The sequence below is a fragment of the Heloderma suspectum genome, chromosome 7 (genome assembly GCF_057233095.1).
Source record: "Heloderma suspectum isolate Gila_16-S chromosome 7, 16-S_ref, whole genome shotgun sequence".
In the NCBI taxonomy this organism is placed as follows: Eukaryota; Metazoa; Chordata; class Lepidosauria; order Squamata; family Helodermatidae; genus Heloderma; species Heloderma suspectum.
This window is the reverse complement of record NC_139464.1, coordinates 95,574,713-95,589,633: the sequence shown is the minus strand read 5'-3', so window position 1 is coordinate 95,589,633 and position 14,921 is coordinate 95,574,713.

The following is a 14,921-nucleotide window of genomic DNA, read 5'->3' as shown; positions in this document are numbered from 1 at the left end:
TTACATGCACAGGATAAGCAAGGGATTAGACTGGTATCATAGGGGTGGACGAAAGTCCCTTACCTGATCCCTCAGCTTGCTTCGCGGTGGGGGGATGCACTCCGTCCCTCCCCCCGAAATTCTGGGCAGGGTGGGAGGCGCCCCATCCCTCCCCGCCAAAATTCTGGCTGGGGGGGAGCACCCCGTCCCTCCGGCTGAAATTCTGGCCGGGGGGGAGGCACACCGTCCCTCCGGCCGCGAATCTCGTCTCCTGCCAGGACACAAATGGCGGCGGCTGTAGCCGCCGCCGTTTGCGTCCCTGCAGTCAGCCATGATAGGCTACGTAAATGTTTACGTAGCCTATCACGGCTGACTTTGGGGGGGAAAAAAAGCGCGAATGCAAATGGCGGCACCCATGGGTGCCGCCAGTTGCGTACGCGCTTTCCCCCCCCCCCCAGAGTCAGCCGTGATAGGCTTCGTAAACATTTACGTAGCCTATCACGGTGTTTTTTGAAAATCTAGCCATGATAGGCTACGTAAATCTTTACGTAGCCTATCACGTTTGTTGTTTTTTTGTTTTTTTACTTGGAAATGGCGGCGGCGGCAGCCGGTCGGAAGACCGGCCGCCGCCGCACCGCCGCCGGGAGCCGCCGCTGCCAGGGACATTCGACCAAGGTAAGTCCCATCCCGGGGTGGCGGGGGCGGGGGGGTGGCGGACCGTTTCTCCACCAATTTCGGGGGGTGAAATGCGTTCGCATTCGGCCTCCCAGAGATTCGTGGAGAAATTCTCCGACATCCCTACTGGTATGTCCAGGAGTGTCTTTGCTCATCATTTCCCTTATCCAGGAAAACTTGAGTAAAAAAATGAAATAGATCTTGCAAGCTTGAAGATTGCCCTCCTATACAGGACAGAGCAAGCAAGAGTGGAATGGAAGGGCATAAATGTGTTTATTCTCATGAATATTGGTTACTAGCATATACCCTGAAGAAACTCTGAAAGAGCACAACGTAATAGTGTGATACTGTGTCCTTCCAGTGGAGAAAACAGACATCAGAAATTATTATTCTTTCCGCAGTAGTCAGTAACTTAAGTGGAAAGCACCTCTCCTTCCCACCCGACAATCCAATTGCAGCAATTATGATTTCCCAAGAAGGTAACTTCTTTTCTCTTCCACCTGTTGAGGGGTGTGAGTCTATGAGAAATGCTCCTTTGAAATCAATATTGTCTGATGACGGTGCTCCAAAATATTTATTTCTCTCCGGTGATCCATTGAAAGTGTCAGCTCCAGGGAAGATGCCAAAATCTGAGCAACCGATACCAGCGTTCACGGTTGCTAAGAAAAAAGCAAACATTCAAATGTTTCCTTGATACAATAGACTTTAATTTCTTGTTTGAGGATGGTCTGCCTTCAGTGAGGTCTGCCTGACAGTGTCTTTGGAATATAAATGATTATGAGGATATAAAGATAGCTGTAGCAATGTTGTGTTTGGCTGTGTCTAGACACTATGCATCATCAAATTTGCAAAGATCACACAATGGGCTGTGGTGATTTTGGAAGGGGAGGGGCCCAGAGAGATAGAGAGAGAGAGAGAGAGAGAGAGAGAGAGAGCAGTCACACTAGTTTTCCCAACACAATTACTCCTGAGGGAAAATGCCCCTCTAAATAATTTATAACTATTGATTTAAATTTCAGGGGAGTATATTTTCCTCTGCTCACCAAATTTCAGAGGAATTAGGAGAAACGAGATATACCATTTCTTTTCCTCAGGGGCATCTTAATGTAAAATGGGGGCATGAATATTTGCCATTTTTTGCTTTAGCAACTGGACAACAAGTGGCATGCTGTCAGCTTGCCAGTCTTCTGCACAGGGCTATAATATGACATTTCATAGAGTTCTCCTGCAACAAAATCCCTACAGAGGGAATGTGACATGAACCATGCTTTCTTCTTGATTTTAAATGGCATGGGATCCCTTCAGGGCTTGTCAGAACAGATGTAGTGGTGAGAAGAAGGGCTACCGCTCAGTGGTAGAGCACCTGCTTTGCATACAGAATGGTCACAGGTTCAGTCCCTGGCATCTCCAGGTAGGTCTAGAAAAGACCCCGCCTGAAACCCTGGAGGGCCAATGCCAGTTAGCATAGGCCTGGGGTCTTGATTATGATGCCCACGGGCACCAATATACCTGCAGACACCTCTCTTGGCACCCACCAGGCTCCCTTTCCTCTTTTAAAAATTTCTTAAGATCTTCTGTAAATAAAAACAAATAAGGCTGTTATACTGCAAAGTGAAGTGCTGCCCTCCAGTGCCATCTCTATTTGGGTCCAAAAGAATGGTTTTGCATTTTGGAGCCCAGACTCCACCTCTTCCTTGTAATTGGATTCTTGGGCAAGTTACTTTTCTTTTAGTCTCACCAACTGCCTTATGGGAAATGAGTGTCTTGTCACTGGCCACGTTCACCATTACAGCCATTTTTTTTAATGGGCCAGGACCTTTCCCCATGGCAGTCATTTTGTGAGAGCACCCACGAAAACCCTCAAAATTCCAAAAGTTCCCCCAAAGGTTGGGGACAACTGGACCAATGGACCACCTCAGTATAAGGCAGCTTCTGATGTTTCAGTGGAGTAGAACAACCCATGATGCCTGAGGGCTGCAAAAGACCAGGTCTGGAACATGCCTTGAGATCCAGTATAAGTGGACCTATTGCATGTTGCTATGTCCAGTAATGCTGCATGCTGCATAGATATAATATGCCACCATGACTACTTCGGTCAGAGAAAAAGTTGGTACAATATGAAAAGTAATTTCAAGCAAAGGGATGAGTAGCATAAGTGTAAAATGGCTTTCACAAAAAGCCAGGAGTGGAATTCCATGGTGTGCCCAGCCAACCAGTCAGTATTGTCTGGGGTTGGACATAGTCTCAGGATTTAATCTTTTACTTGCAGGTTGGAAACTTGGGCTCCAATTTCAGGTCAGCCAGTGACTTAGTAGCTGGTATTGTGCAAGCCACAGTCCCTGAGCTTCAGTTGTCTTTATGTAAAATGAAAATAGATATGCAGCAATAAATACTAGATGTTGTACTTGTGTCCACACACCCTCCCACACAGGGCTAATAGCAGGTTCAAGGTATGCAAGATTTAGGCTGTGGAAACAGCATCGGAGAAAACACCCTCTTTCTCAGTGACTCCATTTTCCTGACAAAATCTGCAGCCTTCTGTTGAAGTAAAGGCAACAATAACCACAAGGTAGGATATTCTGGTTGTTCACCTCCTGTGTCATGTCCCATGGGCATATGATTGCAGGGTTAAGGACACAATCCTATGCATGTTTAGACAGGAAAAAGAGTTACAACTCCCAGCATTCCCCATGCTGGCTGGGGCATGCTGGGAGTTGTAGGACTTTTCCCTGTCTAAACATGTATAGGGTGGTGCCTTAAAGTGATTAATTTTAGCTAAATTTACTGCTACTGCTGCTGTTCCTACTATTACTAGTAATGTTTTTATTTCCTTGTATGTTTTATTCTTGCTCAAGTATCAGTGCTGATAATTTCTTCTTCTTCTTCTTCTTCTTCTTCTTCTTCTTTAGACCTACTTACGCCCAACTGGGCTCTGGCCTACTGTTCTTAGCCATTCAAACTCCCCTTATCTTTCCACTTACTTCCTCCCCTACCACTCACTGGTTCCACCAAACCCCACTTCAGCTCATTACATACTTTGTCTCATTTCCTTTCTCCATCATTCCTGAAGCTCCTGCCTTTGTCCTTCCCAACATATAGCCACTCCAGATCTTAAGTATTGTGAAGCTTCTTCAGTCCCCTCACTCCACAACCTCTTGACTTCTCTGTCATTTTCCTTGCACTTCCTTCTACACTTTGGTCAAGCTCCTCTTTTGTCAGTTCATTGCTCTCTTCATTCTGCCACCTTGACTCTGGCTACTAGACCTGATGGCTATGTAGTATGCTACCTCCAGCATCAGAAGCAGCATGCCTATGTGCACATTTGCTGGAGAGCATGACCAGAAGACTGCTATTGCACTTATGTTCCTACTTGTGGGTTTCCCACAGGCAGCTGGTTGGCCACTGTATGACTAGATAGACATTTAGTCTGATCCAGCGTGGCTCTACTTACGTTCTTCCCTATCTCTTAGATTATCTAACTCCCAGTTCTTAGCTCCCCCACAAGTTACCTCCTCTCCCTAGGGCCTGAGTGAGGTTTTGATCCCAGCCAAACTGACAAATTCCCCTTCCTTCAAAGAAACTGAACAGCAGACATTCCAAAGGTCTGTTCCTGAATAGCTGAAATGTTTATAAAGAACATTCTATGCCATCACATTAGCTCAGCCAATCGTTGTCAAAGGCTTCAGCACTGCCAGCACAGTACATGATAGACTCAGCATAATTATACATGAAAGAATGTAACTTGCATGCATGTGTGACATATACGAGGAACTAATTTAATTTTCTAATGAAATCTCTGCTAGTAGTGTATGTGTCTGCAGTTTTTGCATAAGCAACATGTAATCATTTGTACTTTTTTTCCTGGTTTCAGGTTTCTAATCACGAGGCTCAGCAGCTTGATGTTCTGCTTATGTCTTTGGAAAGTACAGTGCTTGCCAGGCTTTCATTTACCCTAATTCGGGAGAAAGGACATGGTAGCATTAGGAAGAAACTATCCCCAGCCTCTTTAATGTCATGTTTATGAATCAATCAAGAAGTATTTTCACTCTGCGCAAGTCAGAGTCCTAGGCCAAACTGCTGGACCTAATTTAAGTAAGAGCTGACTTCATTGCAGCTTCCAGGAGAGGCAAAGCGGCTTTGATTATTCCTTTCTAAATGACAAAAGCATTACAGCTCTTCTTTTAAATGAAAGCATTCCTGCTGCATCAAGCATGGGAGATTCCACAGGTGCACATGTCCAACTGATCCAAATGTGAACTGAGTTGGGATTGCACACCCATGCTCTAGTGTTCATCCAGGCCCAATGGCACTTAAGGAGCAATCCTATGCATTTTCAGACAAAGGCCTACAATGGCCAGCATTCCCCAGCCAGCAAGGACTTTGTAGGCCTTTTCTCTGTCTGAACATGCATAGGATTGCGCCCTTAACAGACAGATCTGCTGACGCAGCAGACAGGGAGTTTTCATTTGGAGGAGCTAGTCATCTGCAAGGTGCAGAACTAGACCTGGATCAGGGCCGATTAGCTTTATCAGTCCGCAGCGTTTCTTGCAGTGTTTGGATGGTCAGTAAAAGGTACGTTAATATACAGTTGCAACTGGGAACTGTGAATAAACGTGTAAGCCAAGGAGTGTAAGCATAAGCAAGTATCAATACTTTCTAAACGTCCATACGTATAATATTTTAAATTCTGAAGAAAAATATTTAAATAAAATGTATGATTCATTAAATGAATGGTGATCAGCCAAATCCTAGACATTTTTGATTCAATTATATATTTTTTAGGATTGTCACTTGCACTTTGCACAAAATTGATTAGCGACATTAAAACAACAATAGTGGATATTATTATTGATTAAATTTATAACACACCTATACACAAAATACTCTAGGTGGCGTACAAAGTTAAAAACAATTTAACAAGAAACCCAACAATAAAAACAATACAGTTCCTGTACTTAAGGGCACAATCTTATGTGTGTTTAGACAGAAAAAAGGCCTCCGGTTGAAGAATGCCCTCCCCTTGGAGGCCTGATTGGTGCAGACATTGGTTTCATTTCGGCGCCAAGTAAAAACACGGCTTTTTACCAAAGCCTTTGAGGGCTAAATGCATTCCCTAAAGTAGCACACTGTTTAACTGTTTTATTATTTTAGATTTTAATTGGTATTAGCTTGCTTAATGGTTTAATATGTTTTTAGCTGTTTAAATTATTTATTGTTTTATACTGTTTAAAGTGATTTTATCTGTATGCCACCCTGAGATCTTAATGGTATAGGGTGGGATAAAAATGTTTTAAATAAATACATACATACATACATACAATTCCCAGCATGCCCCAGACAGCATGTCGGGCTAGAGGGATGCTGAGAGTTGTAGGACATTGTGCTGTCTAAATATGCATAGGATTGTGTCCTAAGAGTATGGAAGGCAACTGTTTGTCTAAATTACAGAGACGGAGAGAGCAATCCTCTACTCAGCACTGGTTAGGCCTCATCTGGAGTACTGTGTCCAGTTCTGGGCACCACACTTTAAGAAGGATGCAGACAAACTGGAGAGGGTTCAGAGGAGGGCAACAAAGATGACTGGAAACAAAGCCCTATGAGGAGAGACTGAAAGAACTGGGCAAGTTTAGCCTTGAGAAGACTGAGGGGATATTTGATAGCGCTCTTCAAGTACTTGAAAGGTTGTCACAGACAGGAAGGCCAGGATCTCTTCTCGATCATCCCAGAGTGCAGGACACGGAAGCCAGATTCCGGCTGAACATCAGGAAAAACTTCCTGACTGTTAGAGCAATACGACAATGGAACCCATTACCTAGGGAGGTGGTGGGCTCTCCCACACTGGAGGCATTCAAGACGAGGCTGGACAGCCATCTGTCAGGGATGCTCTGACTTGGATTCCTGCATTGAGCAGGGGTTGGACTCGATGGCCTTGTAGGCACCTTCCAACCCTACTATTCTATGATTCTATGATTCTAAGGCCGCTAGACACTGTCTAGAGGGCCATAGGTTATGCTCATTTCCGGAAACCGACCTCGGAACCTGCTCTCTGACTGCTCCCAACTGTTCCCCTCGTCCGCGCTGCCTTGGAGGCAGCGTGAAGTCCCGTCTTTTGCGCTCGCAAGAGGAGTGCAGAGCAACTGAAAAGGGGCGGGGCTGGGCGGTGTTCCGGAGTGGGGAGAGCAAAGCTGCACATATGACACATCCTTTGTGTCATACAGCAACTTCCTTTCCCGGCTCGAAAACGGCTGTCTAGCAGAAAATAGCAAGGCAGGAGAGGCGCGGAGGGAATGATCCCCCCATGCCTCTCCTGCTTTGCTTTGGATAGGCGGTCGCCTCCGAAGTCGGAGGTGGCCGCCTATCTAGTTAGGATTGCCCCCTTATTGAAATCTTGCATTTATATGCATAGGATACTCTATTCACTGCCAGTTCATTGCTTGCTGTTCACTGCCATTGTGTCCCCAATCTGCTGCTGATTTGACGCCATTTAAAAAAAACTGGCACCTCTTCCCGGAAATAGTCATCCCAGCCAATTGGGAATCACATAGTATATATGATGGCATCACAATGTTGCAGAGCAAAACTGCTTTAACTGTGTGACGATATCATCAGAATGAGAGCCCCAGACTGGCCTCAGATACCATAATTTTGGATTTCAGGGGTTGGAAACCCACCAGGGAAACACTTACTTACTTACTTACTTACTTACTTACTTATTTATTTATTTATTTATTTCTATGTCACCCAATAGCCGAAGCTAAGAAACATTGTACTACACAGCTTTGGTAATCTCAGTGGCTGCTCCCACCCCACATCTGAGGGTCCTTCTAGAGACAGAACAGATGTCCTTGAATGTTGACATCTGGAGATATTTATTTAGTATAACATGGACTATTTTTTAACGTATTCGTCATTAATTGCTGACCAGTGCATCATTACTCATCAGCAGCTGCCAATTACTCCTTCCAAGAGTGCATAATATGTTGCTTTTGATTGTGAATTCCCAAAAAGATATGCTATGCATGTCAAATATGAAGCCTACCATATCCCAAAAGAACTCACTCACCATCTGAAGTCAAGTCAGTTGGCCCTGCTGTCTGTGCTGTTTATTTTGACAGCTTTGGACAGTAGTGGTAGGAGTTGAAGCCTTTTTGACAATGGCCCCCAAACTGTGGAAACTCCTCCCAGAAGGGGTGAGGAAAGCTTCCTCTCTACTTTCACAAGAATGGTCAAAATGTCCATTTCATCAAGTCTTTGAATGATACTGTATCACTCTATTGTATACTGTTTTCCTTCATGAACTGTTTTAAACATTGTTTTATTTTAATTTTAAAATGAGTATAAAAACATGTTCATAATAAAATAAAGACACACACACATGTGCGTGTGTAATGTTTCGGAGGTAAGAATATGAGAGCAAAGAAAAAACACATTATTGAGTGATATTGGCAACAGGTTGAACACGGGTGGGGAATCTCAGGTCCAGGTGTCCAATCCAGCCCACAGGGGTTCCCCAGAGTGCAATGACTTCTTCCCCTGACCCCACCTATTTTTCCCTAACCACCAATCATTGGGCATTTTCCTGGCTTTTGTGGAATATCTCCCCCATTGTAAAAGGTTGAAGTGCCTCTCCTAAGGCTTTAGGAGTCATTAAGAGCTTGACAGTCATTAATGTTGCAATCCTATGGCTGCTAGTCAGCGCCTAGATGGCCATAGGATAGGTCGGTTCCCTGAGAACCTTCACCTCCTCCCGCGCTGCCTCATAGGCAGCGCGGAATGGCCCCGTGCTCCGTGCTCGGAAGAGGAATGTGGAGCGGTGAAAACTAGGGATGTACGAAAGTCACTTACCTTTTTGCGGATGTGATTTGCGGTACGGAGGAGGCGCTCCGTCCCTCCCCCCGGAATCCTCGATGGGGAGGACGCGATCCAGTCCTCCCCCTCCCGGAATCCTGCCCGGCTGGCTCCGCTCCGCGGCGGCTCCACGGAGCAGCCAGCCAGGGCCATCCGCAGCCGGAGTTCCAGCTGCAGACGGGCTGCTGCAGACGCAAATGGTGGCCACCATAGTGGCCGCCATTTGCATCCAGCCAGGCTGCCATGATAGGCTACGTAAGTATTTACGTAGCCTATCACGGCAGCCCCTCCCCAAAAAACAGCGTATGCAAATGGCAGCAGCTACGGCAGCCGCCATTTCCTTTCCCTATTTTTCACCGTTTTATCTTACATAAATATTTACGTAGGCTATTTCGGCGGGAAGAAAAAGGGGAATGCAAATAGCGCCCACTACGCTATTTGCGTTCCCCCTTTTTTTCGCCGTAATAGCCTACGTAAATATTTACGTAGGGTAAAACGGCAAAAAATAGGGAATGTAATGGCGGCCGCTGTAGCTGCAGCCATTTGCGTACGTGTTTTTTTTTTTGCTTGCCATGATAGGCTACATAAATACTTACGTAGCCTACCACGGCGTCCGCAGGGATGCAAAAGGCATCCCTGCATTAGCCGTGATAGTTTACATAAGTATTTACTTAGCCTATCACAGCTATGAACAGGAAACGAATGGCGGCCGCAGGGCGGCTGCCATTCACAAGTCAGCGCGGACAGCAGCAGGTAAGTGCTCCGTTTCGCACGCCTTTCGTGGGTTGGGGGCTCCGTTCCATGTGCCTTTTGTGGGTTGGGGGGGCGGAGGCTTTGTTCTGCCACGGATTTTGGGAGGCCGAATCTCACCGAGATCCGTAGTGGAATTCTCCGCCATCCCTAGCGAAAATTAGGTGTTCCTGGAGGCGCGCCAGGGCGGGAAAGTCGGAAATCCCGTACGACACATCCAACGTGTTGTCTGGCCGCTGCTTTCCCTGCTCTGACTTCCTGCCGCTAGACAGCTGAAATTGGCTGTCTAGCTGCAAGTGCAGGGCAGCTGAAGCATAGAGGGGGTGAAACCCTTCGTGCTTCTCCTGCCCTGCATTGGATAAGTGGTCGCCTCCGAGTTTGGAGGCAGCCTCCTATCCTGGTAGGATTGCTCCCTCTGAGCTTTAGGGTGCCGTCCTATGTATATTTAGACAGAAAAAAAGGCCTACAACTACCAGCATGCCCCAGCCAGCCATGCTGGCTGGAGCATGCTGGGAGTTGTGTTGTAGGCTTTTTTTTTCAGTCTAAACATGCATAGGATTGCGCCTTTAGGCTACAATATGCTGGTAGTTTTTTTTATTTTTGGTTCCCTTTGTCTTTGGGACTGCCCACCACTGGAATGTGCCCCCTGCCACTTCTCCAAAATGGAATTCAGCCCTCAGGCTGAAAGAAGTTCCCCACCCCTTAGGCAGAAGGTGATAGTTCATGTTAGGACTTCATTCTTAGGAAGGGATGATGGTGATGATCATCATTCGGATCCATGTTAGAAACTTGCAGAGACCAGATCTCTGAGACCCACTCCAAGTGAAGTTATTGAAGGGCAGGGACAAGGCTAGCCCAAAACATTTTGGTGTCTGAGCAAAGGACAAGAGGGTATCTGTGACGTTACACGTCTGTATAGAAGGAGTTTTTAAGTATGGTAGTGTGCTCTTGTTATAAGTCTATGGTTATGGTGAGTGTCTCTAGGCTGTGAGTGGGATGAGTGACGAGAGGAGTGGTGGATTTGCATGTGAGGGTTGACTGGCTGAGGGAGTGAGAGGTGGGTGAAGTGTGAGTGCTATAAAAGCTGGGTGCTGCTGTGCTTGTGTGAGTCAGACAGGGTTTAGAATAGAGGTAGAGATTGGATTTGAGATAGGGAATTGATGTGTTAAGATTTTAGAACTTGGAGAGAGAGTGAAGGTCTGTGGTGACGGTGAAGTGTTTGATTTGAGAGTGTGATATGGTGTACGAGAGATTAACAGAACATTAACATACACTGATGGAACCATTAAGAGTTCTTATTTACTTACTTGCTTATTTACTGTTTAACAACTTATTTGCTGTAATTAATAACATTTATTTGTTTAACCAAATCCTATGCCTTCTTCTCTTGGCTACGTAAGGGGAAAGTAATAAATAAAACCATACAGGTGATAATAAAAATCTTTGTGTCCTTGCAGATAGAGGACAGAGTAAAGGGTTGGACCTGAACCTTACGGGTCCTGGTGGCAGTGTGACTGTGTGTGGGGAAGCTGTTTTCTGCTTGGGTAAGAAAAGCTTTAGAGAAGGGGATATGCAATGGGAATATGCAGGAATGCAATCTCAATGGGAATACTCAGGAACACCACAGTACCTCTCCTCCCATTCCACATAGCAAAGTCAACTGGAGTGGCCATTGAATCATACTTCAATACTGGTGATAGGATACTGTCTAGCACGGCACCTGAGGGCAGCATTCCCCGGCCCCCAGCATTTGCTACCTGAGGCAATGGTAGGGCCAGAGCTGGTCATGAAGCAACTTCTTGGTTTTCATGATGGACTGCAATCTGGGCAATTTTGCTACTTGTAAGTTAGCCTATATTGAATAGTAAAGCCTCCATAGAAACAAGGTGGTCTCTCACTGTAGTAGTTAAAGTATTGGACTGGGATTTGGCAGATCCAAGTACTACTCCCCATTCAGCCATGAAGCTCACTGGGTGACTTTGGGCCAGTCGCTGACTCTCAGCCTAACCTACCTCACAGGGTTGTTTTGAGGATTAAATGGAGAGGAGGAGGACCATGTAAGCCACCTTGGTTTCCTTGCAAGAGGAAAAAAGGCAGGATATAAATGTAATAATAAGTTGGAGAAGTTGAGTCCTTGGATTTTGTTACATACACTTTTACTCTGCTGATAAAGATGACTCCTCAAATGCCCTTAACTTAATCTATAATAGGCATGCAAATTAAAAAAAACCAATTGATTTGAGTCTTGATTAAGTTAAGCAGTGCAATCAGTTTGCACCAATATAACTAGATCCATTGTAAAATCAATTAATGTTATTTAATCTGGGTTATTTTAATACAGACAAGTGCTGAACAAGGATTTATGGATGTCTAGTTCGACGGGAAATTAGGAATCTGCTATCAGTTGCAAGCATTGATCTCGGATTATGTAGAAACGTTGGGAACTGTGTGAAATTCTGAAACCAAGCTGAGTCATTTTATGGTAATGAGACTGGGCATGATCCATACACCTCCATCGCACTGTGATCTCCTCAAGCACAGGCAGCCAAAGCCCCAAACAAAGCAAAACAAAAAACCAGAGTGCCACAGGCACTCAGTGCCACATTTAGCCATGGAGGTTTTACCCATCATTTTATCTTTATGCCAGCCAGCTTCACAGCTAAATTATATGCCAGGCTGCTGTAAAAGATACTGGAGCAGGGCCATTACAAAATTGGCAACCCTAGATCTTGAGAAGCAATGTTCGAAGAATTTGCATGGCACAGAATTCTTTTTGAACTTTATAAATCCACACTAAATGGAACGACTGATGGGCCAGACTGTCTTTTCCCACAAGTTTATATGCCTCTCAGAATCCTAAGATGCAGTTTTCCAGATTTTGACATTAAGCTCTATATGTAAATGACAGCATAGCAAGAGTAAATGTAACTATTTGTGCATATTTATTTGTATTATTTATGTATTTATGTATTTATTTATTAGATTTATATCCTCCTTAAGGAACCCAAGGCAGCATACATAATCCTCCTCTCCATTTTATCCTCACAATAACAGCCCTGTGAAGTATGTTGGGCTGACAGTCTGTGACTGGCCCAAAGTCACCCAGTGAGCTTCCATGGCCAAGTGGGGACTAGAACCTGGATCTCCCAGTCCAACCCTCTAGCCACTACACCACACTAGTGTGTATATGGAAGTCTATTTACAGCAATCAGGGTAGTAGAACTAAGGCAATGATTGGGTTAAAAACTACTGAGAAATCAGGCACCCCAGCTGGCCAAGGTAGGAAGGAAGACAAGTGAAAGATACAGAAAATTATTCAAGGAAGTTAAGGAAGGGAGATATAAGTGCAATTGGAAAGGGGAAAGCCAAACTGAGTCAAAGGAAGAGACTAGAATGCAAACATATATGAAAGTATGTACTTATAAAGATGGGTGAATTATATTGCAGGATTTATATAAATACTATAAATTAGTATAGGTATTTTTATCATTATATGTATTTTACAAATTATGTGTATTTTAGCAAACCTGTAGATGGAGAATTTGTAACAATCTGTATTCTAGAAATGGAATGGCATTTAACTTGAAAACTGCAAAACACAAACAGAACAGAAAACTGGAGATCCAACCATCCCTGTTTCTGAATGAGGTGACCAAATGCAAAGGGTGGTGATGTTCCCGTACCTTTAATAGTTGTGTTTCAAAGTAGGGATTGTTTTAGGTACATCCTGAATTCCCTGTTCTATGTGCAACTATTAAAAGTCCAGGAGCACCATCCTTGTTTGCATCTCATCTCATTACTCCTGAACCAATTAAAATATACTTTCAGTTTTTAGAAAAATTGTGTTGCTTTCAGGGACCATGAAATATTTCTATTACTGATGGTGATAATCTTGTTAACGACCTGATAATAAAAATAATATGAACAGTTCAGCTAAAGTTATGCATGTTTACATGCCATTAAATTTAAGCCAGAGTGTTAACGCCTCAACATTTCTGAAGTCCCACTGAATTCAGATGAACTTAAAATGTGCATAATTTCAGCTTTACTGCACAGCTTCTGGGTCAAATGTTTAGATCTCCAGGATGCCGAAAATGTGCGGGTGACTGCACACATTACTGTAGCACTAACATATGTTAAACAAATGAAGTTAACTCATTCTTCAAATTCCATTTATTTATTTATTTATTTATTTCATTTCTATACCGCCCAATAGCCGAAGCTCTCTGGGCGGTTCACAAAAATTAAATCCAAGCAACACACAATAAAACAATTTAAAATATACAGAACATTAAAACCACAATATAACAATACAACCACAAGAAAACCTAGTAGCAGTGCAGGAGTTAAAAATACAGATTTAAAACAGCAAAGATAAAAATTTAGAAAGCTAAAATGCTAAAATGCCTGGGAAAATAAAAAGGTCTTCACCTGGCGCCGAAAGGAATACAATGTAGGCGCCAGGCAAACCTCACTAGGGAGCTCATTCCAGAGCCGGGGTGCCACAGCAGAAAAAGCCCTCCTCCTAGTAGCCACCCGCCTCACTTCCTTTGGCAGGGGCTCACGGAGAAGGGCCGCTGATGATGATCTTAAGGTCCGGGCAGGCACATATGGGAGGAGGCGATCCTTCAGGTAACCTGGCCCCAAGCCGTTAAGGCTTTTGCAAACATCATATAGAGTAATACCACACCCATTTATCTAAGTGCTGCCAGCACCATCCATGTACAAGTGGGAGGTATCAGCAGGCTTGGGGAGACCCCAAGGTTTGCAGAAGTACAGTGTGGTGTAGGATTAGAGCGTTGGACCGGACTGGGAGCCCTGGGACTGGGGAGACCTCAGCCGTGAAGCTCACTGGGTGACTTTGGGCCAGTCACTGACTCGCAGACTACCTCACAGGGTTGTTTTGAGGATATAACGATCATGTAAACCTCCTTGGGCTCCATGATGGAAAAGGTGGGATGTGAATGTAACAAACAAATAAAATAAAAATATTTAGGGGAAAAAACCATGAGGGATGGAAAATCCAAAACACTCCAATTGTAGTGGGTACAGAATATTAGGGAGAGGAAATGGAAACCCAGAGGGGAAGGCGAATAGAACTCCCCAATCTGATGACCTCGAGTTGTGTTGGACTGCAACTCCCAGCATTCCCCCAGCGAGCCGTGCACTGGGTTGCAGAAGGCTGGAATAGAGTATTCTGGAAGAGGGCCAGGCTGGCTGGCTGGCACCCTGAACAGGAGCAACCACTTTGTAACATTTTGTCAGCGGTCTGGTCCCCGCTGCAATGCAGTGTTTGCGGAAAGGCAGGCAGATGTGTGTTGCTTTGTTTTGCTTCGTTTTCAACTCAGCACTGAACTGTAACAATCAATGCTGTATACTCAAAATCAAAAAAACCTAAATCAGTGCTGTATACTCGGCTTCTATCTTGCCCCGCGAGATTCTAGACGTCAAAAAAAACCTCGCAGTGTTGTTGCCTATGATTTATTTATAATGGAATCCTTTCCTGCCCGGTGGAACATTTCATCCGTGTTCCTTTTTTCCATTCTTAAAGACACCTGTCAACAGGGTCTGTAATGCATCTCAGCTATTGCCTTCTTAAAAGGCGTCGTACTTCAGTTGTGCCAACAGAGGTCGCTGAACTACCACTGGGAAGGAGCAGAAACTGTGTG